The sequence below is a fragment of the Hirundo rustica genome, chromosome 9, assembly GCF_015227805.2.
Source record: "Hirundo rustica isolate bHirRus1 chromosome 9, bHirRus1.pri.v3, whole genome shotgun sequence".
Lineage (NCBI taxonomy): Eukaryota > Metazoa > Chordata > Aves > Passeriformes > Hirundinidae > Hirundo > Hirundo rustica.
The window spans coordinates 16,361,728-16,385,866 of record NC_053458.1 but is presented as its reverse complement, the minus strand read 5'-3'; the positions used below and the strand labels follow the sequence as shown (position 1 = coordinate 16,385,866).

Below are 24,139 nucleotides of genomic sequence, written 5' to 3'. Positions count from 1 at the left end.
AATTAGCCAAAACTAGTGGCAAGAACTGGTGGAAATTAATTACCCCGGGTAACTGGGGAAGGCAGGTTCTTTTGTTTGAATACGCCATGAGTATTTGTCATGTCATTAATAACATGGCATCAATTGCCTCTCATTTGTTTCTCCCTAATTGCTTCCCTCAGGCATTCCTGCTCTTAATCAGGCATATTTCCCCATGCATTCATATGCATTTTTCTCCTGACCTTTCTGTTGTCTTTGTTTGTTTGTTTGTTTACACCCTTTGCTTTTTTATCCCCATTTGGCATCCAGTTAATGCTACATTTCAGGCCTTCTGATCACATCTGTTAAAAATCTCATGATTGAGGTGGATATCTTGTACTCAGGGTTGCTGAAGCTCTGTGGTGCAGGGTTTACAGCAGATGCTCAGAGAGAGTGAGCTACTCTAGGTACTTCCCCTGGTTCTCTACTGGGTTTCTGAATCCCATGTCAAAGTGTATGCTAGGAAAGAGAAGTTACTGTTACTGATTTTGGCTGTCTTAAATTTGTCATGGATTTCTGGTCTCTGATCTGCGTAGCAGTTACTATAGGACTAACCCAAGCTGCAAGGACAGCTACAAACAACTCACTCTTTTTAATCAGATCTGAGGGTTTTATTGAACAGGTCGCCAAGACAAAATTGAAGAGTGCTGATAAAATTACTATAGTTGCCACCATGGACTTCAACCAACTCTTAATCAGCCTGTCATTTCATATCCCCATTATAGAACAAAAAGTAAAGCTGGGCACCATTTCTGCTCTGAGGGGTTTCTGTCCACCAGAAAGCTCCAGACTAGCACACAATGCGTAAACTCTGTTTATGACAATCACTATTTTGTGTCTTTGCTGATTTATACCCTACTTGAGTGAATAATGCCTTGTACAAAAAATTGATTGGCAGACTGCTGGTTGTCCTTAACCTCTGGTGGTACTGAGGATGTTGAACCATTAGCAATGCTGGGAAGAAGTACAGGTTAGCCAGGAACTGGTATTTCATCATGTCACTATGGTGGTATGAGCTCGCTGATAGCCTGTGATGATGGATCAGGACAGCTGGCCTTGGAGAAAGCCTTGCCTGTTTAAGGACTAACACGAGGAGAGGCAAGATAGCTGTCATGCCTCCAGGCTGTTTCTGTATAAGAGAAACAGACCACTGGACTGTTTTGCCAGTTAGGATGGAAAGTGTGTTTGGTTTATGTCTCATATAAATAATAAAAGTAACAAAAGACACAAATACCTCACCGCAAATGAAGCAGTCAGGAACAAATTTAAGAGAAAAACAAATAACTGACCAAGGCACATTAACCACTCGGACTTAAGTCTGACTTCAGTCTGCAATAAAGGGCTTTATTAGCCTCTACACTTGATGTGCTCTGTTGATTTAAGCACCTAGGGGTTTTTTTTCCTGCTTCTGGCAAAAACAAGAAGTGATGAGGATGATTGTGTCCATGAATGTCCCTCACTGGGGAGAAGAAAGGTGCCAGGACTCCTCTGGTTCACTCTTGTCTCTGCCCAGAAGGCCAGTCAGTGCTTGCTCTGTTAGGAGACGCTGGCAGGAGTGTGTTTCCTTGGCAGAAATGCATCTTGTTATACACACACACACACACACACAAAATAGCACGCAGTGTCCTCTTTCCTCAAGCACTGGAAATGAGCATAATGCTGTTTCCTTGCTCAGACATCCAAGCCTGCTTCCAGAGAGTGCTGTGCCTGAGTCCCAGCCCCCAGCTCTGCGTTCCCTGGCCAGGCTGGGGCTGGGCTCCCACAGCTGCAGCCCAGTGCTCTGGCCTCTCGTGAGAGCTCTGTCTCCAAAGGAACCGCCAAAGCCGAGTTCACACTCAAGCAGTCTTTCTTGCCATCTATCAGCCTATATCCTGGACAGGGGCTTCTGGTGTCTGCTTCTTTGAAATGCAGAGCTATTAAATTTGTTTAGCTACTTTATTTAGATCAAACGTAGTTTTATGATGTCTTGTAGGTATCTGAAGTTTGTTGTCATCTCCTCACACAGTCTTTTGTGAAAGTATTTTTTTGGCAATGGTCGACTTTGTGTTTATGAGGACCAATTAATATTTAGGTGATGCTTTTTTTTTAAAGATACTTGATCTTTAAATATGTGTTTTTCTGCCTTTGTGTGGTTCAAAGGTCAGCCTTATTCAATGTTGAGGAAAACACCATGGGCATCTTCTGCTGACATAAACTGCCATTAGCAGAAACATATCAAATATATCAGCAGACAACAGGAGTTCTTAAGTGCTTAGGAAAGATTATATTAGTTATTGTACATATTTTAGTTATTACTACATTTCTGACCTTTATTAGATGATTACTTCACACCAGAAAACTCACAGACCAGCCGTGCTGCACCAGTGTGGAGGGTAGGGAAAGCTGTCTCTTTGCTCTAGAAAAAGAACTTATTTAAACTAAAATACATTGTTTATAAGTCTTTGGTTGCAAAATAATCTACCTGGGTAATTCCTTGGGAGGAATGGATTTTTGGTCTGCAAAAAAGAAGCAAACAATTTTCAAATCCCTTGGTCTGGTGCACGATGCACCAGCTGGGTGACACTGCAGGTTGCCCCCGTGGCCGTGGGTGCCAATGGAGAAAAAGCTGAGGCTGAGCAGACTACCAGGGTTTGTCTGAAGACATTTTTTCCAGATCCTAGGAACTATAATCTTTCCTGGCTTCCTTGAAACGCTGAGTGCTAAAATAAGTATTGTAGATGGAAAAACTGAAGGAGAACACAAAAACAACAGATCAAATGGAGTGGAGGCCCAAATTTCACATTTTAGGCTTCCATCAGAAATAGAATTAGATTAAGAAAGATGAAGATGAAGGTGATGATACATTAGGAAAAACAAGAGAAAATTCTGTGGGATATATATTTCCCTCAAATAAAGCCCTTATAAGTCTCAAAAGAAATTTTTACTGAATACAGTAAATCAGGTTTTCAGGATAGAACAAATTAATTTTGAGGTCTGATGGAAGCAACAGTTCTGTGATTTGGAAGACAGGGCCAGCACGGAATGGTGCAGCCTGCTTCCCAGGACAGAGCCTCTTGGGACATGTCTTAAGCCACGGATCCATCAGCTGTTGCAGTCTTCTTGTGAATCTCTCTGTGCAATTTTTACAATATATACTTCCCACAATTTATACTATGGTTGAAAGGCAACTATAATAATTTGTGACTACAGGTTTTTCTATAAGGTTAACTTGAGTTTTAAACTATAAAATATAAGTGGCTTGGGGCACCCCTTCTAAAGAAAGTGCTGCCTGTCTAGAGGACAGCAGAGGTGTTGGAGCTGGAGCTCCCTGGGTAAGTGGGAAGGAGTATCTGGTGCTTCTCATGCTCTCTTTGGGAATGTGCTGCTCCAAGAGCATGTTAGACGTGTTAGCCCCGAGAACCCTGCACAGGCTAACTTCCCCCTTCTCTGCAACATCTTCTGGAGGGTATGTGTCAACGTGGATATGTCCATGTTATAATTCTTAATTCTGTGGGATCTCTGCCAGAATACTGCAGGGGCACCTCCAGCCGTGTCCCAGAATTTTGTAAAACTTTGAAAAGAAAAAAAGTGAAAAGCATAACCCTACAGTATCTCAGAGGAGCCTGTTTAAGCAAAAATATTCTAAGTGAAATGAGGCCTGGAAATGCACAAGATATTGAGTCACCACCTATCCCGACACTCCTTCTCTTTCACTCTTACCACAGCGCATTTCCCTCATATGTGAAGGTACTCTGTCAGCACTTCATTGCAATTAGCTTGGTTGCACTGGGAATGGCTTTTAACGAGGCAGCTTAATCCTGCTGGTCTCAGGAGTGCAACTGACAGCAACTGAGGAGCTGTGTGCAAGAGATGCAAAGACACAGAGTTTGCAGGAAAGTGTGAGCATTGTGTTAATAATCCTGTGGATCTGATGCATATGTTCTGGATATTGATTCATGCTAGAAGTTTAATTTGAAGTGAACAGGGAAGGACTTATTAATGGCTTGAATCTGATGGTTGCTGAATGCTCTCAGTTCCCTATGGAGCTCAAAAAGTTGGTTCCTGTTGCTTGTTATTGTTCCCTTCTTTATTCAGTATTCTCCTGTGAGGTATTATTTTATCTTTATTTATGGGCATGTTTTTTGTCTGGAATGTTAATTGAAACCTTTTTTACAAACAGGACATGCATGCATGTTAAGCATGGAGGTAGCATACCCACAAAGGCTACAGGGAATTTTAAACAGAGGAGTCAGGAGTGCAAGAGCTGCCATGGACTAAAGTTCCATTGGGTAGGGACAGACTGTTGTGCATGCAAGGCAGCTGTCTTGGGGAATCTGATGTTTGCTCAAATTGATTTTTTTGGGGAAAAGATTGTTTCTTGGAAAAGAAAGTGTTTGTCAGTGTGAGACTATCAGACCACACTGAGGAAAAATTGAGAAAAAATATGATGCTTTTCCCCTTTGTTTTGAGGGGAAGCAAGTTTATTTTCAAAAGCAGAATCAAGTTCTGAAAGCAGGGCTGTTCTCCATGGGACTGTGTATTTTTCATACCCCTTGGCTGAAACAAGATGTCCAACATGTTAAAGGGTTCTTAGTCTGAATTGCTAATGCTAGTAAGAGCAGACAGAGTGCAACTCTTCTCTCACTGAAATCCTCTTTTAGTAGCCTTGTGCGAAGCTCTCTAAAGCCAGTTGAAATGTTCCAGCTAACCTCAGTGGGCATTGAGCCAGGTAATACATCACATCTGTCCTAGTCACCTGTGGATGTGCAGTAGAACGTGCTTAAACTGTGCAGCACAGGTCAGGAGTTTTTCATAATTTGTAACGTCCTTCTTGTAAGTACTGGAACACAATGCAGTCCTTTTAAAAAACATAAAAATACTCCCAGAACTCACCAGCACACAACAACAAAAGAAACGTACCCACAACCATACCCACCCCCCCTCCCCACCAAAAAAACATACACCCCCATTAAAAAAAAAAAAAAACAAAACAAAAAAAAAACAACAGAAACAAAACAACAACCCAAACAACTCCAAAACAAAACCCCAAAAACTTCTGAAAAACTCATTTATTGTTGCAGAAATTCATTTATTGTTGTAAAACTGGAGTCCAAAATCAATCCAGAGAAGTAAGTTCTGTGACATTAAAAGAAAACAGGATTTCCTGCTGCAGTACACAGATGAGGAGGCAGTGAACCACTGTATTTGGAAAGAATGGGTATATTAGCAAACGGATTACAAGGGCTTTATAAACTTGCCCTCTGTAGTGTTCTCAAGTTGAAGCCACCTCTCTGGGCTAGAAAGATATCTAACTCCTGTGGCCAAGAGAGGTAAAAAGCAGCTGGCTTGGTGTTTTACTTCTTCAAACTTCACATTTTAAAACATGGTGCTTTGTCCTTTGAAAATTTCTTTCAGTATCTTTAACATTATTTCAGATCTGTGCTGCAGAGATCCATTTTCTAAGATGCCTGTAACTAGCAGCTGATGAAATCCCTGTCAGAATGATGTTATCAGTCATCATTAGAGATGTCTATTTTTTGACTCTTTTGAGGTTATTCTGGTGATCCTGGCAGCTAAGGAGTCTGAGGGGGCAGCGGAGGAGCAGCACTGCTCTTCTTTCAGCAGGATCTGAGCTCCAATCTTGCATGTTAGCTGTGATATTCCCTTCCTCTGGATCCTCGTTTTCCTTTCACATGGCTGCTGGTCTTCTAAGACCTTTCTCCCAAATGCTGGAGATACTCACTGACAACCTAGTCTTTTTAAAACTTCTTTGCATGCTTTTTCTGTGCTGGAGTGGAAAACTTCACTACATTAATGACAAGCTCATTTTCTGAAACAAGCACATTTTCCTTACAAGCCTCTGCTAGGAGAGGACGAGAGTTTGTATTTTCTTCAGCTTTTTAGTCTTTTTACTTAAATAGCTTGATTTATTTTGGTTGTCAGAAATTTACACATTCAGAGTTCTGGTAATATGTACAAATATTTAGAGATGGCAACAACAGTTGGAATAATATCTGAACAGCCTTCTTCACAGCAATTAGCAGGGTATCTAGAAAGAACTGAAACTACAAGAGACAAACAGCTTATTCAGTGGAGTTGGCTAATCTCCATTATGATTTTGAATCTGCTTTCTCCATCTTATCAGGCTAGATTACTGGAAAGAAGTGTTACCAAAACTAACTTTCTTCACTTTTAACAGAGCTTTTTGCAGAGCAATTTCTTGTACGCTCGGGATTAGACCACTCAGGGTTTGAGAAGAGTTAATGTTTGATCTATTGCCTCATATTTTGTGAGCTTTCAGTGAGTTAAAATGGACATCTGTCTGTCGCTGCTGAGGCAGCTTCTCTCCACAGTTAAGAAGTGGTATGGGGACACATGGTATGTTCTCCACAAGAAAGATACAGGATTACTCTAAAGAATCTACCTCTTCTATTAAGATACATAGAAAATTGGCAAAATTTCCTAGTCTAAAACAGGTCCTCTTCCTCATCTCTTGTAAGTGATCAGTTGTAGACACCAGCACAGTCTCTGGACCAGTTCCTATGGAGCTTGGGTCATGGCAACAGCGATTGCTTTCATCAGATGAGAGACTCTGCTACTGAGACTGGGGAAAACTTGCCCTCGTGTTAGCTCCTGCCTTTGTGTTAGAACTGGTGTTCATGTATGTGACTGTAAAGCAAACCTCACCGGAGGCATGTGCACAGGTGAAACTAAATGTTTGGGACAGAAGGAAGAGGAGGAAAATTAATTTTCACCCAGATCATCTCCCTGATTTATCTCATGGTTGTGTTGTTATTCCTACTGAAAAAGAAAGAGGAGAATGCAAAATTGGCTCTTGTGACAGCAGCCTGCACTCAGGTCAGTGTGAGGCAAGTGTAAAACCACTGCCCAAACCCCAGTCTGTACAGCTCTCACATTTGGCAGGAGAATCTGAAGCACAGTTCTCCACAGCCTTTGTTTTGCCATTTTAAGCATCTGGTTGAGTCAAAAACAGTGAATGAAAAGTTGTAACTATGAAAAAGAGTATGTGGTATGGAATTCAGGCAAAATACTGATATTCAAAACAGTTTTAGATCTCTTTAGAGCCTAACATGCTCTGAAGCCATAACTGTATTTTGATCTGATTAGAATGTGTCCACAAAAACCATGAGATGCCACAAATGTTACTTGATTATAGAGTTCATCTTTCAAGGCCTTGTCTCTTTACCTCCCCGGAGATGAAATTGTGAGCAGATACTAGCAAGAGCCTGAAAACTTCAACCTGAATGAGTCCTGAAAAATTAATATCTCTTTCTAGAAGTATTAATGAGCTTCCTAAACAGGCTTCCTAAAACTAGGTTGTTCAGTTCATCAGGAGAAAAGTACTTGGAACGTGGAGATGGCTGGATTATGAATTCTGTTATTTATTAGAAATGCGTTGCAGCATGACTGACCTAACTTCCATCTGTTTAAAATTCCTCAAGAAAAGTCAAGCTGAACACGTTAATGGCTAGAGCGGTGCTTTGTAGCCATGTGTGACACCAGAGAGCAGCAGGGGCAGTGCTGGGGCTGATCTGTGCGTGGTGCACACTGCAGCTGCTGTCGGGGGAGCACAGCCTGCCAGGGACTGCTGACAGGCAAACCCCAGGAGACAGACTGCAGGGAGCTGCAGGGGCTGCGATGGTACCTTGCTCTCTGCAGCACCAGTGCCAAGCTCCCTTCAATTCTGATGCGTGCAAGTTGCTTTAAGACACTACATCAGGTAGCATGCTTCAGTGTCTGGGCAAAGAACAGAAATCACAGCTGCTGAAAAGCTTTCAGAGATTAAAAATAAAAAAGCCTCTAAAGCGAGGCTTGTTTGGGAATGAAAGGTGCATCTAGTGATGAAGCAAGAGGTGACCATGCTGTTCTCCATGTAGCACTTGATGACAAGTTGCTGAGGGTGATTTCAGCCCTAAGATGTCTGTACAAAAGCTTTTTCAAAGATCTCCTTGGCCACTTATCTTGGCAAATCCAGTGTTAATCAAGTTATGAGAAGTATTACTTAATCTAAAGATGTCAAAAATTAATTTGTGTAGTTAAACCAAAATGATGGAAGAATAAGTTATGGCAAATAACCATGTTAAATGAGGGTCAGGTTGCTCTCTTAATCAAATAACTTTGCCAAATATTTACTAAAATAGGACAGACTCTTGTAAAAGTATAAATAGTTTGTTAGTTATTTAAATAAAAGATCCTTACAAGCCTTATTTGGTAGGATTCTTTGATAGTGTTTATGAGGGGGGTTTTAATAGCAGGATTTCCATTGTGATTTTTCACTAGTGAAAAGTAAATTATTTTTTTTCCTGGCAAAGTAGATTTTCCCTATAAAAATCTGATAGAAAATATATTACTTTGTAAATTATGAGATTGCAAAGACTCCATACATAAACTTTACCACTAAATTAATATTTTATTTAGAGTCGTTGCCGTTTGTGGGTTTTGATTAGATATTTTATTGCCGTTTTGCAATCAGCAAGTTCTGAACCCCTGATAAGAAAATAGTTAGATATGCATGGAGGAGGGGGAATGTTCTGGAAGAGAAAGCTTACAGTCTTTTGCCCAGACATGTTCTTTGCACATGCTTGTATTTGCAGTACAGGATATGTTCAGAACAGGTAAGACAGATAGTTTTAAAATGTAATATTAGAGAATACACCTAAGAAAATGCAACATAAATACTGAGAGTAAATGTGCACATTTTCAGTTTCCCTGATCTTGTGGAGTTGGGAATGCCTGTATTCATGTCTTGCTCCATCCTGTTACATACAATTCAAAACATTCCTTAAAAAGAACCCCACAGCAAAGAGTTAGAAGATACAAATTGCTGTCTAATACTATGGAATTCCTGCATAAGGGAATTTAAGAATTTTAGGAAGTAAAAAAGTAAATTATAATTACATATTGGGCACTTCTTAATATGTGGGAAAGAGAAGAATAGTTTGATTCAGTTTTGGTGCCATAGGTGTTAATACCACACATCCAGTGTAATTACAAATGGGATGAGGGTGGGAAAGTGTTAAAAAAACTAGTGTGGATGGATAAACCAGAAAGTATCCCTGGTGAAAAGATTAGGCAATAACTGCTCACCAAGCTAACCTGAATCATCTTCTTGGTTATCCTGTGTCTAGTATATATCAAGGTTTGGCAACCATGGTCCAACTTAGCCATATGAGGGACCCTTGGGATAGCAAATGTCACATGAAAAAGGCTGGGTTGTGTTAGAGAGAGATTAATACAGATTCAGCAATATTTTTAGCCAGTCTCTGTGTGAAAAGCAATCTGGCCTGAAGTATTGAAGGCTGAACCCTGGCTGCAGGTTTGAAAATAGTTTTATGTTGATATATAGTTTTTGCTGCTATTTTTAGTATTCTGATTGTGTAACCTGTAGTTGTGATGGTGAGTGTTCATATGGGTCATATCTTTGGCTTTGGTGGAAGTGGCTGTAAGTTTTACCAATATTTTCAACTTCTGCTTCCTAGTTTTCCTCTTTTTGTCCAACCTCACTCAAGGCACCTATTGGCGTTAGGCGCATTGTGTACTGAGGCACAGTCACAAGTATAGAAGTATTCATTTCCTTCTGGATGTGAAAATGGCCTGCTCTGAAGTGGTTTCAACTCCACAGAAATAGCTGGAACTATTGGAAATTACTGATTCCAAGAAGGGATTGAGCCTGGTGTTTTCCAGGCAAGGTCAGAAAATCAACCAGAGTCTCAGCTGCCAGCCACCAGAAGCTAGAACCATGAAAAAAGATGGGGGCTGCTCATTTTATTTTACAGAGGCTCCATCCTGACCTCCTGTTTGTCTGCACATCATAAGGAGTAATAAGATATAAAATGATTTTCAGTTGAAGATCAGTTCCATCCATACAACCATAAAAATGTGGAGTATGCTTCATTCCCTGCAGTCACCCAAGAGGAAAATGAAACTAGTTAAGAGCTAGACTGCCATCTAACTCTAAGCATAATACTCTATAATATTGTTTCAAAAGTCTGGAAGTATTCCAGCTGTGTGATCAGATATATTTGAGTCCAAATGATACCTAAGCAAGTGAGTCAATAAAGAGATTAATCATAGATGAAGCAACTAAAAAACATGTCAAATAACTGAAAAAGGACCAGTAGAAAATGGAAACAAAACATAAGGAGTGCAAAACCATAGCAACAGTCAGTGTTGCTGGCTACAATGGGCTTGTGTTAACTAGAAATAGAACAAAGTAATGCAAGGGATTGGAAAATAAAAGATAAAGGCTGTTTCAGTATTTTCTATTGTAAACCATGCCATTTATGGAGTAATACAGCAGAAAGCAGTACAGTTTAAACAAACTGTGTAAAAAAATGGGAATAGATAATTCTGTGAATGAAATGCATTCTACATTTTAAACTACTCAGTTAGAGAAAATTCAAAGTGTTAGAAGTTTTTTGCTTAAAATAGAAAATACTGCTGATACAAGCAGATTGGGATTCACCTTCCCTGTGAAACATCTGCAAAATAATCAGTCATGGTTAAATCACAGTCTTTAATTGTTTATATGAAAAACAATTTCAGTGTTAAAGCCTTGTGAAATATAATAGTAAAGTGATGTATTTTTCAGCAAAAGAGAGACAAGCAACAGTACCAAACTTGTAATACTTGAAAAATTAGGGAAAAAACAACAAACCTGAAAATAGACTACAGAAAAGAAAGTGAACAGCAAGATTTTGCAGTTTGTTAATGTTGGGAGTTTGCCAGTACAATATAAAAGGTGGCTCCACTTCAGGAGATTTTAAAGCCTGTACATGCCTTGTACCTGTAAGTATTCTCAAAGGGTTCAGAGTGAAGATGTGGAAATCCAGCTGGGTGTTGATACTGTGCCTCAGGCTTTCTGCTCTCAGGTATCCTAATATGACTGCGGATGGATTTCTTGCTATTTTATGTGTACTTTTTTACAGACACTAGTAGAGATAGTCCCCTTGTGGGCAAGAAATTTGGGTCTGTCTTATGGGCCATCTATTAACAAATCCTAGAGGTTTTTACACTTTAGCAGTTTTGGTATAAAAAGTCAAAAGTGGGTTTGTGGATAAACGAGAGATAGATGTACAAACAGTACAATCACCAAAACCTCCTTACTGCAGGAGATCAGACCAAAACCCAAGGCCTACTAGGTAATATGCAAGGAGAAATGCATCAGCTGTTTAACTGAAGGGTGTGTAGAATGAAAGAACATGCTGGATGGGGGAATAAACAGCTGGGACTCATTTGATTGTAACACTCAAAGCACCAGACAGTAGTGTCAGAATTTCTGCAAAGCCAGGGAATCCTCAAGAGAAAATATTCATCTGCTGAGTTCAATGGAATAGTGGGAAGAACAGCATCAGCCAAATGACTTTATCCTAGCTTTGCTCCAGTGAATACTATTTGATGAGGCAAATTCTAGAATTTTCACTATAAACAAACTTTTTGCACAGCATCAGTTCCTGTCTTTTCTTAGTGTTCTGCACCCAGTGTTCCTCTGGACACAATGAAAATATTCGGTGAGGACACAATATGTTTTGAGAAAAGATTCCAGAAACACACAAAAGTAGCATGCTAAAACTAGTGTTATGTTTGTGGAATTGAGACAGAGTCCCCATTTTTTATCTTTTTTTTTTTTTTTTTTTTTAATAGCTATATATCATTGATACTGGGAAAGTACAGAGATGGGAAAGCCTGAAACAAACAGGAAAAGTTGAGCAACTCTAGTCATGCTAGTGCCCTACAATGGAGGAGATGCTTCTTTCACATTTACTTTTATGTGGAATTCCTTGCTTAATAACATAGGCAAAACTGTTTTGCTATCTTTTCAAAGGTGAGGGTGGATGGGAAAGTGAGCTGGTATGAAACCACCTTGGCAGTGTTGTCATTTTATCCAAAACATCAAAATCTTCATCATCTATTTCTAATCTGAACTTCAGACATCAGCACCAACACAGCTACAGTTGGAAAACCAGTAAAAGAAAAAAAATCCTGAAAAATATGACTTCAAAAGCATTGAGTGGAGCAGAAAAGATAATTTGTATTTTTAAAAATTGCAAACAAGGAAACCATAGAACTGTGGTCGTACGTATTCTCTATACACACACGCGGGGTTTTGATGTGTCCTTTTCAGTGGCTGTGTGTTATCCGTGAATTTGGATTAAATGAGTTTGAAAGTATAGTTTGATATATTTGCTCTTCTGGCAAGGCCTATCAGAAAAAAAACATGTCTTTCCCACAACGTAGCCCCTTCATTCTGCTGTGCTCTCTCCTTATAGTTCATCAGCCCCTAGGCAGTGCTCGTGCAGTGGTGTGATGATCCCCCTCTGAGGGGACACAGTGGGATGCTTTGCTGTTTCAGTGGTTCGCTCTGCGGCACGCTTAAAAAGGCAGCTGGGACAGAGTGGGGGTGGTGGGAGGGCAGATGATGTTCTTCTGCAGGAGGGATCCTCTTAAACCAAGATTGTTTCTGGGGAAAAGGAATTTTTGCTGCACCCTTCAGGTGTTGCATCTCAAGAGTTTGAAATCTGTAGATTACTGTCACAATCTAGAAAGTGAACATAGTGAAACCTACTGTTGGTCATACCATGCATGTCATTTTTCCAAGGGATCTTTTGAGTGATCTGAGGAAACTCACTAAAAACTGTGTGCTGTATTCTGGCCATAAGGATCTATGGCATTTCTCTGTAGGACATAGGGATTACCCTTCAATTCCTACCTCATTCAAGCTTTAACTTGAAACTAAACTGTTGTTGGGGTCTACAGACAGCTCAGTCAAATTTAATCTAGAAGAGTCTCAGAGCAAAGAAATGAAGTTAGTCACACCAGCTTGCCAGGAGACTTCGCCTTATATGTCACACAGGAATTGCAAAGGGGACCTTTGGAGTTATGGAACTGTGCCCAGCTATAGAAATACACGAATAACAGCAACAGCAGGAGGCACAAGTGAGTCAGTGTTGGAGTTGGTGTCGCCCCACAAAGCCAGGACCTGGTGGCTGAAAGACTCTGTTGATGCTTTGTACTCCTGATAGAAAATGTTCTCTCAGGCAACGCTGTTCTGTGATGGCTGCGTCACTGTGGGCTCTGACACGCCCCTACCCTGAATGTCTTGTTCAAAGAAACGTTTCTATTCAGGAAATCTTTGTTTATGAGTCATCTTTATCATCTAAGAGGAGTAGCCTGCACATGGGAGGCTGTACCCTGACACAGTGGCCTGAGTTTGGGTATGAGAGATGCAGAGTTTGGACAGTGGTCCTGGCTCTTTGCTTCTGTGAAATCTTCTGATTGTGCACAACCCTTTTGGAGAGATGAAGGTTCTGGGATGAATGTGCTTGTGTTACATACGTGCCCCAGGTGGTTAAAGTAGCTTAATCACCATGGGAGGAATGGGGAAACACACACAGCTCCTCCCATGGTAGCTGCTGACATGCAGTGGTGGGCAAAATGGGACCCCTGCTACATGCTGGTATCTCATTTAATGAACTATTATTGGTTTTGTTATTATTTTGCTTAGATTTATAAACACCAAGTACTGAACAAATATTAGATTTTTTGGGTTTTCCCTACACAGAAACACCCACAATTCTCTCTGTAGTATAACATCACTTTCCTTCAGGGCAGCTGCTCTCAGGAGCAATCAGTACGGCCAAGCATTTCCCACTGCCTCCACCCAGTCAGGAGGTTGTTGAATTCAGCCTGCACTCAGATGGAAGCAGGATACTGAGGGAGTTTGGGGTTTTTTCCTCCTGTTCATCAGTAGCTCAAAGAAATAAACAGACTTGTTAAACTTAGAAAATCTAATTGATTCCAGCTTCAGAAGTGCAAAAAAGATCTAGAGAACTGAAAGTATCCCTCTTTGATTTTTCTCTGTGAGACAGTAGATATAAATATTTTCATTTAGAATTTAAATTTTTTGAATGCTGATGAATATAAAAACCAATTATACTCAGATAAATTAAACTCTTCCCTATAAGGACCTTTTGATAAATCAGGCTTTTTTTTTTTTCCTCTGGAAATGAAAACTTTCTACTGAGACACTGGCCAACATTTCTGTTTTCCAGGTTTTGGATTAGGGACTTGAGCTACCCCTAATCTTATCAAATATCTATTTGACAGAATGCATCCTCAAAGGAAATTAAGGAAATTTAACTGAAGTAATCTATTACAAACATACATTGATTACAGGATAAATTTTCAATGCTAAAGAAAATCAGCTCTGAGGTTTTGCAGCTATTCACGGGGAATCTTAGTATGTTACAAACAGATTTGGGTTAAAAGCCAGACATATAACAGCTGTGTTTTTGGAAAACTAGGAATCTTACTCTAAATATTTTAAGCCAAAAGAAGTGTTTTTAAAAATCTGCTATGCTTCAAAATTGTCTCATTGTGAGCAATTTCATTATATTTAGGGGAACGAGGACTATTTAACTATTTCTGCATCTTGTCCTTAATGGGTGACATATTTCTATTTCTAATTCAGGAAGAAAAAATTAAGAAGCTCTTGCATTCTAGAGATAATAATTGGAGTTACTAGTGTCACTTACAAAAGTAACTCTTTAAAACACAATCCCCTCCCATATCTGTCAAAAACAGAGGATTTCATTTCTAATTTTAGCAAAACCAACAGATCTAGGCATTTCTAAGGGGTTTTTTAAATTAGTAAAGCATGTGTAGAGTGGTGTGTGGAGGAGCTTCTATGTCCCTTCCCACCACCTCAGCTCCATCAGTCAGAGTCCAAGGTGGTGACTCCTGTGCCAGGTCACAGGGAAGCAGCAGAGAGGCAGCTGTGAGCTACAGGGGACAGTGTGTTGTGTTTTCTTACAGCAAATGGGTCACCCAGTGAGGAAAAACCCATGAGAATATTAACTGTTCATCATGGACTCATCAGCACAGAAAAGAGATGACATTTACCAGTAACCTGCTGGGTGGCACAGTGGTGAAACCCTCAGACTGGAAAGAAATGATCATACTTTGATCCTACTTCAGTTATGAAGTGTTCTGCTTGGTGTTCTAGCTTGAGGAAAGTCATCCCTGCTTGGAGAGGCAGAAATGAGGAGGGCTGCTAATGCATGCTACATAACAGTCTTGTGACAAATGACGCTGGTGGTAACTGCAGCACCTGCTTGGGTATGAAATGAGATGAAATTTAAGGAGGGGCAGGATTTGGAAGGTCTGGTCTTCCATGAATAGCAGGCATATGGATTCTGCCACCAATACCATAGGAACCCCCTTTACAGGGAATTTTGTACAGGTTGGATGCTTCTGTCTTCTGTACTAGCTAAACTTAACAGAATTTGCAACTTTGTTTGTAGCATTTATTCAGAACCATCCAACTATTCATGTCCCCCTTCCAGAGTTCCCAAGGGTAGAGATAACACTGCCTTAAGCAGGCAGTGTGAAAATTCTTATCATTTTTATACTCAAGCTTTCTTGCAGAAAGTGAACCACATGTCTTGGAGTGGAGGAGTGGACATGTGTTTCTACATTTCCACTGACAAACGTGGCTGTTCATGATTTGATGAAGCAATCCAGCCCAATTCTTTCAGGGGCAGGGGATTTGCAAATATTTTCTGAATTTAGCATGCGGGATGCTCTATGGAGTCTCTTGTTGCTTAATGCCCTGCATTTCCACAGTGCTCTTGAGTGCTCAGAGAAGGCAGGTATCTTGCCAGGGTCAGTAGGCCTGTCCTAACCCCAGGCCCCTAGGGCTGGGCAGCCTGTCCTGAAGCAACATCTCCAGATGTTTGGAAACATTTGGGGTCCTTGGTGCCAGAGCTTGAGAACAAGGCAGCCCTTTGTACATCCCCAAAGTAAACCCAGCTCCCCTTTCATTGCTCATAGCAGACACCTGATTAGAAATCAAGCAGCTTGGAAATATTTGGAGCATAGAGAAGCTGGGATAGGAGTTAGAAGAGAAGGAGCAGGGCAGGCTGACTGTTCTGAGTCACGTTCACTTGGAATCCTGCTCTTGTATGTTCTGCTGCTGCCCCATGACACACAGATCTGACCACAGGGACCACTTATATGCGCAGTATGGTGTCCTGACCTACTTTAAAATGCTTGATTTCAGCTGAACACCGCTCTGCTGGCTTGGCAGGAGGCTTGCTTCAATGCCTGCCTTATTTTCCTTTTGCAAACTAACCCTTTAGTGGAATAATTACTGTACAAACTCCAAAGCCCAGCAAGCCGCTCTGCATTCCAGTTTCACAGGAAGTAAATTCCGAGCTTGCCAAGTCTTCTCCCTCATTTGCGGCTGCTCAGTATCCCAGATCCCTACGTCTGTTAGCAGGGGGTTACGCAATAGGCACACGCCGGCTCTGTGGCTTTTTATATAGAAAACCAGAAATGAATGAGTGTGATGTGGCAGGAAGCAGCTTGTATGGAAGGCCCAAATGGAGACTGAGAGATGACAGTAATATGTTTTCAATACTAAGTTAAACCAATGAAATACTTACTTGAGCAGCAACTCTAAAGTCCCTGAGGCTGGTTTTAAAAGGTATAAATGAAGTAAACCTCAAAAATTGCATGGTCAAATTATTTGACAGCATGAGCTTAAATTACCCTAACAACTGGTTTAAAAACTGTTCTCTTAAGATAGAGACAGAACTATTAAGGCAGCTGTCTTTCTTTTTGGAAATATGATGATAAAGGCAGTAGTACTACAATAGTAACAGCCTTCTGCAAGATGAGCAGTTAAGGTTTGAACCACTCTGTTGGGAGTGCAGCCACTGGCCCCGGGGCTGCGCATTCCAGTTTCAGCTCAAGCTTTGTCAGTGCGTTTGCCTCCAGCCCTGGCCCTGGACGCACCTCTGCATTGTGGTCTTGCGTCCAGCTCCGCCTCCTTTTGCTACTGACTGTATGGACCCTGGATTTCATTTCTATCCCCGTCAGGGGCTGCCGGTGCCGGCACCCAGCTCCACCTGCCCTGGTGGCACATGGCAGGGCTGTGGTTTGTGTGTAAGGGGCTGTGTGCCCTGGGCCTCTGGCTCACAGCCCTTCATGTACAGCCCTGTTCGTGGAGCTCTTTGCTGGCCTTCAGCGGCGTTGCCTTGCTGCTGGATCGCAGCCGCTGCTCGTGCCAGAGGCACCGGACAGTGTCCCAGGGCAGGACACACCAACCACAGCGCTGGGGGGCCGAAAGGGCGAGGAACACCAGCTCCACAGCAGTGTGGGGCTGAACTCCCCTGCACACCATCAAACTGCCACGGAAGCCGATGGAAATCAGCTTCATCCTGTGCCATTTATGCATCTCAAGGGCTGACAAAACTTCTCAATGCGTCTGTCATGCACTCAGACTAAGATGAGTGACAGCATGTTTCCTGACCTCTCTTTTCAGATCACTTTTTCATGCGTACTGAGGGCATTGATTGCTTCTTGGGATGAGCTCAGGCTTTTGTTTAACAAATTTCCTGTCGCTGTGGGGACCAGAGCAGGGGCAACAGTTTCTTCAGTGTTCTTCCTACAGTGTGTTACCAGGCTTTGGGTTCTTGCTGCAAGTCTGAACCTTGCTGATGTTTGTTGAGAATTATTTTATGTGGTAGTATTTGGAGACCTTCAGAGTTCAATAGTTATAGATAGATATGTTAGACTTGAGCAAACAGAACTCTTAAGCAAAATACTGTCTCAGTTTCCTCCAAGAAGAGGAGAGATGATACAAGTAGGAAACTTTCAGTTTTATTCTATAGGTGTCACAGTTGGGGGGATTCTTGATCTGTGATGGGTAGGGTTGGGACAATTTTGATCTACTCTGCCAGAATGCAAAATGACAGTTTCTGCCTACTTTATCTAGCATGAACCACCTGGAAGAAAAAAAAAAAAAAAAAAAAAAAAGGAGGGGGGGGGGTGGGGCAAGAAGAACCGGCTAGGGTCCTACTTGCAGCCCTGCTGCACGAAGCGTGGCATGGGTACTGAGGAGCAGGCTGTGCTGTACTAGAACCTGGTGCTGTGTGAAGGTTCCCTTCCCTCCCTCTCTTGACCTGTCTGCACAGAAATGTCTCTCCCCCAGAAGGCAAGACCTTCCCTGGCAGAGCCTACCTGAGCCTTGGGAAGTCCATATTTACCTGCCAAGGTTGTCCTCATGGATCATACACAGGCCAAACCAACCTGAGTCCGGACCTGCAGCCCCAGCAGCACGGCAGTGTCTGAGCTTCACCTGTTTGAAAATGATTGGAGAAATAGAAACGCTATGTAAAAGCAAACCTATCTTTTGAAAGGAATATATAGTAAAATCTTGCTAAATATCAGCAAATATTGTCAGGTGATTTTTGGTCCTTTCAAAATAGTAACTACAATTAAGAGGGAGGAGTGGAAATATTGTGCCTGTTTTGTAGAATTAGAATCAAAACAGAGAAAAGATGAAGGGGGATTGGTAATAATTAATTTACCAGGATGCTACCGCTCTCATTCAGTGTAAATGAAAATCCAGATAATGTCTGAGCACAGGAAGAAATAAACAGTTCCTGTGTATTTCAGAGGAGAATGAACTTCTCATTGCTGTGGTTCCCAATGGTTCCTCAGTTTACTCAGAGATGGTCATAGTCAGTGCATTCTTTAAACATGAACTAAACTCGTTTTTGTTTTGAAATTACGTACTTCTATCATCATCAACACCTGAAGAAAGACACTTTGTAAACTTTTCTCATAATACAATTTCATAATGACAAAACCAGACTAAAATACATATATATATAATTTAGAAGGTCATAAAGTACTGCCAGTATCTTTTGGGGGTAAATTCTCTGGTTCCTCTGAAAGGATAGCTAACCTAACACTGCAGAATTCTGGTGCCTCAAGCAGTGCCCCATCTGAGCAATCACTTGAAAAGTATAGCTCTCAGGGGATGAGAAGAACTATCTTACCTCTACCATTGTTTATTAAGAAAGCTAATGGAAAAATCAGATTTGGAAAAGACATCATGCGGATTCTCTGCTACTAGAAATCCAGCAACTGTAGGATGAATTTTATTCCTTTCAGCTACAGGTATTTTGTTTCTTTCCTTGTGCTTCACTGTGTCCTCTCTTTGTACAGAGGCAATGGAATTTGTTTGAAAATCCAAGTAGGGCTTGGTCTTTTGTACTGGCCTGACTGGGCAGGTACAGCCAACATTTATATAGGCTGTTGATCATTTTTTAGATCTGGTTTTAGAATCATGTGTAGAGCATTTAATAGAAGGAATTTCATAAAAATATAAAATTTATCTATTCTATTTTAATAATTATTTTTGGTTTATATTTTTTAAGAACTTTATCACTGCAAATTTCACCTGTGAAGGAAGTAAACACATTTAACCCTTTAAGAGAAAGGCTTAGGCTTTCTCTCACAGATTCCTCTTAAATGGAACATTTAACCGGCTTCTTCAATGTATGCTTCAGAAATTAGAAAAAGATTTAAGCATCTTGTGACACTCTTTATCTCTTCCTCCCAAATGATATCTGCATCTGCAGCATTTAAAAAAAAAAAAAAAAAACAACTCTAAGAAAGCAGTATTTTCAGTGTTAACTTGATTAGCAAGTCAGTTTCTGTGTGACTGAAGCACCAGCAAAGGGTTGGCATGCCAGTTTGTAGTCAATAACCTTTTGCAGGAATACAGTCGTGTATTCACAGACTGCTTATGTACCTCTGGCTTGGGCTTTTAACCAGCACATCTTATAACCTGTTTCTCAACCACCCTTGTCTCTTAGATGTGTTGCTTGCCAACTGTAATTAATGGACTGAGCTTCATAGCAATGCATGAGCAATGTCCTAATTCTGGCAAAATTCGTGTTACCCAGGCCTCCCTATGGACAGTGTTCCTGTATGATATCCTATCACGTGTGGGTGCCTTCAGCAGACTGTTGAGGTGGCTGCTGGAAGCCTATCTTTAAAGTTTTATTGCAAGTCAGACTATTCTGAAACTTGGCATGCAGCTTTTGGAGTGGGTGCAGTTCCTTTCGTTAAATCCGGGTCTGTCTCCTGCTCTCTTTTTATAGTCCAGGTTCCCTAGGGTAGAGGGAGGTACTTCATTGCAAATCTGTTTTGCCAAGTGCTTGGCAAATAGCGCTTCCCCCCACAGTGGAGTCTATCTCTAAAGCAGATAATGTCCATTTGGAAGAACCTGATGTTTTAGGCTAGAAAAGGGCAAAGAGGTTTGAAGAATAATTCAGAGATTAAACTCAAGTAACATGCTTATTTATAGACATTGTGGATAAGACAATTTTAAATGTCAATGGGTGAAAAGAATGTCTTGTAACAAAATCTGTATTTTTCCCTTTCTGTTGCATTTTTTGTCTTTGGCCACTATTGCTTTATTGTGGCATTTTAGGATATTTGGGTGGATGATAAAGTTATGAAAACATTTTGTACTTGTGTATCACAAAAATACATCTATTTATTATTTTCAAGAAATTTATGTGCTTTATTTGAATCAACTAGATAGAGTTTGAGAAGTACTTTTATGGCTTTGTGTATGTTACAAAAATCTGGCATCTGGGTCAGTGCTTGCAGAGGGTGCATACCAAGGAGCACATATCAGCAGAGCAGAGGTACAGCAGAATTAAGGGCCTGGGGTTGCTGTGAGTCAGTCCTGTAAACCAGCAATCCTGCAGAGTCAGCACAGGCCCCACGAGCTGAAACCTAAACATCTGGCTAACTTTAGGCTTATGCTTAAGCTTCTTTGACATGAGCTGCTAAGGGGAGGGGGGGTGGGTTTGCTTTTAATCTCTATTCCAAGAGCTTTACTTCACAAGGTTGTGCTTAGGAAGCACTTTGCCAGCAGGATGGAGTTTTTTCCCCGAACTTCAGCCTGCCTTGACATGGTGGGCCAAGACGAAGGCATACAAGGCCCCCGGTTTCTCCCTTCCTTTTCTCTCTCTCCATATGCGAACTTTGCAGAGGAGGGAGCCAGCCTTAAAGAGAGCTGTAGCTTGTTCATGTAAATATCCCAGCTGGAGCATCAAGGGATGCAGAGGTGCTGGGTGCACACCTGCCTCAGTGTACAAATAGCCTACAAAACGCAGAGTGTTGAGATTTCCCTTTTGGCTGGGGTGGTGTGTTCAGTAATACCTCAGTGTGTGGGCTGACCAGTATTTGTGCAATTATCTGAGGCACTCTGGCTGTAAACACTTGCAGTGGGTTTGTTCCTTTACTCCCCCAAGATATGAAAACAAATTGCTCTTCCTTTTGGATTGAATTCCATTTCTATTTCATTTTACTGCTGCTCTTCCTCTATGTTTCTTTCTCATGTGTTTTCATCTGCTTATTGCCTCTCAAGTCTTTCTCTGTTCATTCTAATTACAAGCTGCAATAGTTTGTCTACATATATCCTATATATATTAATTTATAATAAAATTCTGAATTAAAATTTCAGTTGTCCTAGTTCTAATGATAATAATGTCAAAGAGAACCTTACAAGAACAACCATGGCTGAAAATGCTTGGGGGAAATTATGTTCTTGCCATGACACTGATGTTCTATCTGAAAAGCTACCCGAAAAATAGCACTAAACAATAGTCTGTCAGCCTTTCAGTTGCGCTCTGTTCCCCCAGACAGTGAAAGATGCTTTGATCCACCCAAATAAAGAAACTCAGCTTGGAGGCCTCTTCTGACTCTTTGGTCACCACTGAGCTCAGTAAAGTTCTCAAGGGTCTCTGCTGTGCTTAGGTCTGATATTCTTAATTACACATTCTAAACACGACAAACTCATTTTTGGGAAGAAGAATGTAGAAATCAAAGGAAGAGAGTGGGAGGGAAACACCTTTTACTTCTAGAAAGACTTAATTGTGAACTGAGGGAAATAAAGCTTGACAACAAATGCTATGTTTCTGTTAACACACCAACAAGATGATCTCCCTCCATCCAGGTGGGAGGATGTTAATGACTCGTTAAGTTAGTTTGATGGGAATTGGAATTTATTGTGGTATCTAGTGGCATCTATCTTTCAGTTTGTCTGTTTCGATAAGGAAAAAATCCTGTTCTGCTGTATCAAACTTCATTCCTCCTGATAAATAAGCTGCATATCTTTATAAACCATCAATTACCCTCTGTTTGTCAGTTTTATAAACTGGAAAAGATTAGTGGGAAGAGAAGGGGAGGGTTGCAGCTCGTGTTGTGTGCAGGGCCCGATGGTGTCAGGGAGGCAGCTGAGGGCTCCTGCTGAGCAGGGAGCGAGCAGGGAAGGTGGACAGGGGACACCCCAGCAGGGCACTTCCCTGCAGCTGTCTCCAGCCCTGCAGCTCCTGCCCAAACCCTGCGTGGCCCAAGCACGAAGGAACAGCCGTGCACGGCCCTGCCCTGCTCTCCGGGCTGCGGAGCTGATCGTTTGGACCAGTGTTGCTGTTGAGGGAGGAGGTCTTGTGCTGGGCAGAAAGGTGCCCTGGGAGAGCTGTCCCACTTGTAACCACCACCTTGGGAGCCTGCTGCGGGCACAGCTTCTCCTGCATCCACGGTTCCCTTGCTCAGTCATATGTGTTGCTTTTTACTGTGCCAGCTGCCGTGCTTTTGGGACCACTGGTTTTCTCTGCCACAGACACTGAAACTAGCAGAGGCAGGTGTATTTCTTGTGCTACCTGAATTTTACTTTTGATCTCTTATTGAATGTGATCCTAGTTTTTACAGAAGCCTGTCTCATAACTTCCAGTAAATTCACAAGGAGCTTTTTGCACTGGAAGATAAAAAATAGACCTGCTGGGATTAATCCAGACTACATGCACTTGGCTGAATCGCAGCAATGTATTTCTCCCCTGGAGATGTTGAGACTTCTTTGAACATTTCAAATTAGCATTTCACTCAGGCTGATTCTAGTGATAGGGGATGAGTGACGTTAATATTTGAAAATTCTGTAGTAAATCTAATTTTCAGGTTTACATGCCAAATCTTAGCATGTACTGAGGCACTTGAAGCTGACATACAGATCGTGTAGTTACAATTTCAATGTGTGGCTTGTCGCAGCATTTCAAGCCCCTGATACACAAATGTTATAGGGTTAAAACCAGTGAATTTTAAGCAGGATGATATGGTTCTTTTGAATAATTAGTCATAGAACAAAACAAGACTGTCTCACAAACTGTGATTATGGTCTGTCATTACATGAAAAACAATTGGGCTTGTCATTTTAATATTTTACCTCAAATTTTACTGGGAGGCCATGGGCAGAGTGATGCATGTGCAGATCATGCCATACACCTCCAGGTATCAGTATGTATTCCTAAAGGGGGTGTGACAGAAGGAGCTCAGTAGTTCAGCAGCCATCAGCTGAAGTGGCTCAGAAATGTCCTGCCATATTCATTAGGTTCCAAAATGGCTGGAAGCAGTAGGCCTTGATTAATCAGTTTTATGTGCTCTAAGAAAGTTGTAGGTGATGAAACTCCCCGGAAAATACTTCAAGGAAAAGCCCAACATTAAGTCTTCATTTTGAGCCTTGAAATAAGGCAAGGGAATGCAGTTCTGGAGCACCATTGGTCCAGTATATTTGTATCCTTGTCCAAAGTAATTCACCATGGATTTTACAGTCCTCTTTTTGCTGTCATGATAGAGGACTTACCACATGTAAGTCATAATGCAGCAAATTAATAAAAGCACTGATTTTTAGCAAACAAAAACTGAGCTAACAGGAGGTAATTAACACAGACCTTTCTCCCCTCCCAGCATGGGCTGCCTGTGAGTATTTCAGAATACTCTGAGTTTTACAAAGACAGCTGGGGTAAATACCTATAAATTCAAACTGCACACTGTTTTTTCATTAAGCAACTGCAATGAACGTGACTCAAGTTACAGAGTTACAGAACTAGTTGCAAGCAGCTCTGCAATGGAAAACATATGCCAGATTGTGAAGGATCCCAGCAGGCAATAACTGCTTGGCTGTAAGCTGTGTGCAGGACAATTCTGGGCCCTGATGAATTGTCCATAGTAAACTACCACAGTTTAATCCATTAAAAGTACTAAAAGAACAAAAAGATCCTCGATGTGTCTGAGTTCAAGAAGCATTTGGACAAAGCTCTCCGGCACATGGTGTGACTCCTGGGAGGGTCAGGAGTTGGAGGTGATGATCCTGATAGGCCCCTTGCAGCCCAGGATATTCTGTGGTTCTGTGTGTCTTCTCTGCTGCAGCACATGAACCACTGCAATCCCCTCACTTCTGGGATGTGGAAGGAGCCCC

The 24,139-nt window shown here is 41.4% G+C and overlaps 1 long non-coding RNA gene across 1 annotated transcript in view; it reads left to right on the top strand.

Moving 5' to 3' along the window:
* The window catches only part of LOC120756807 (uncharacterized), a 49,404-nt gene that overhangs the window by 5,841 nt on the left and 19,424 nt on the right, over positions 1 to 24,139 (top strand). The gene's annotated exons all lie outside the window — the stretch shown is intronic.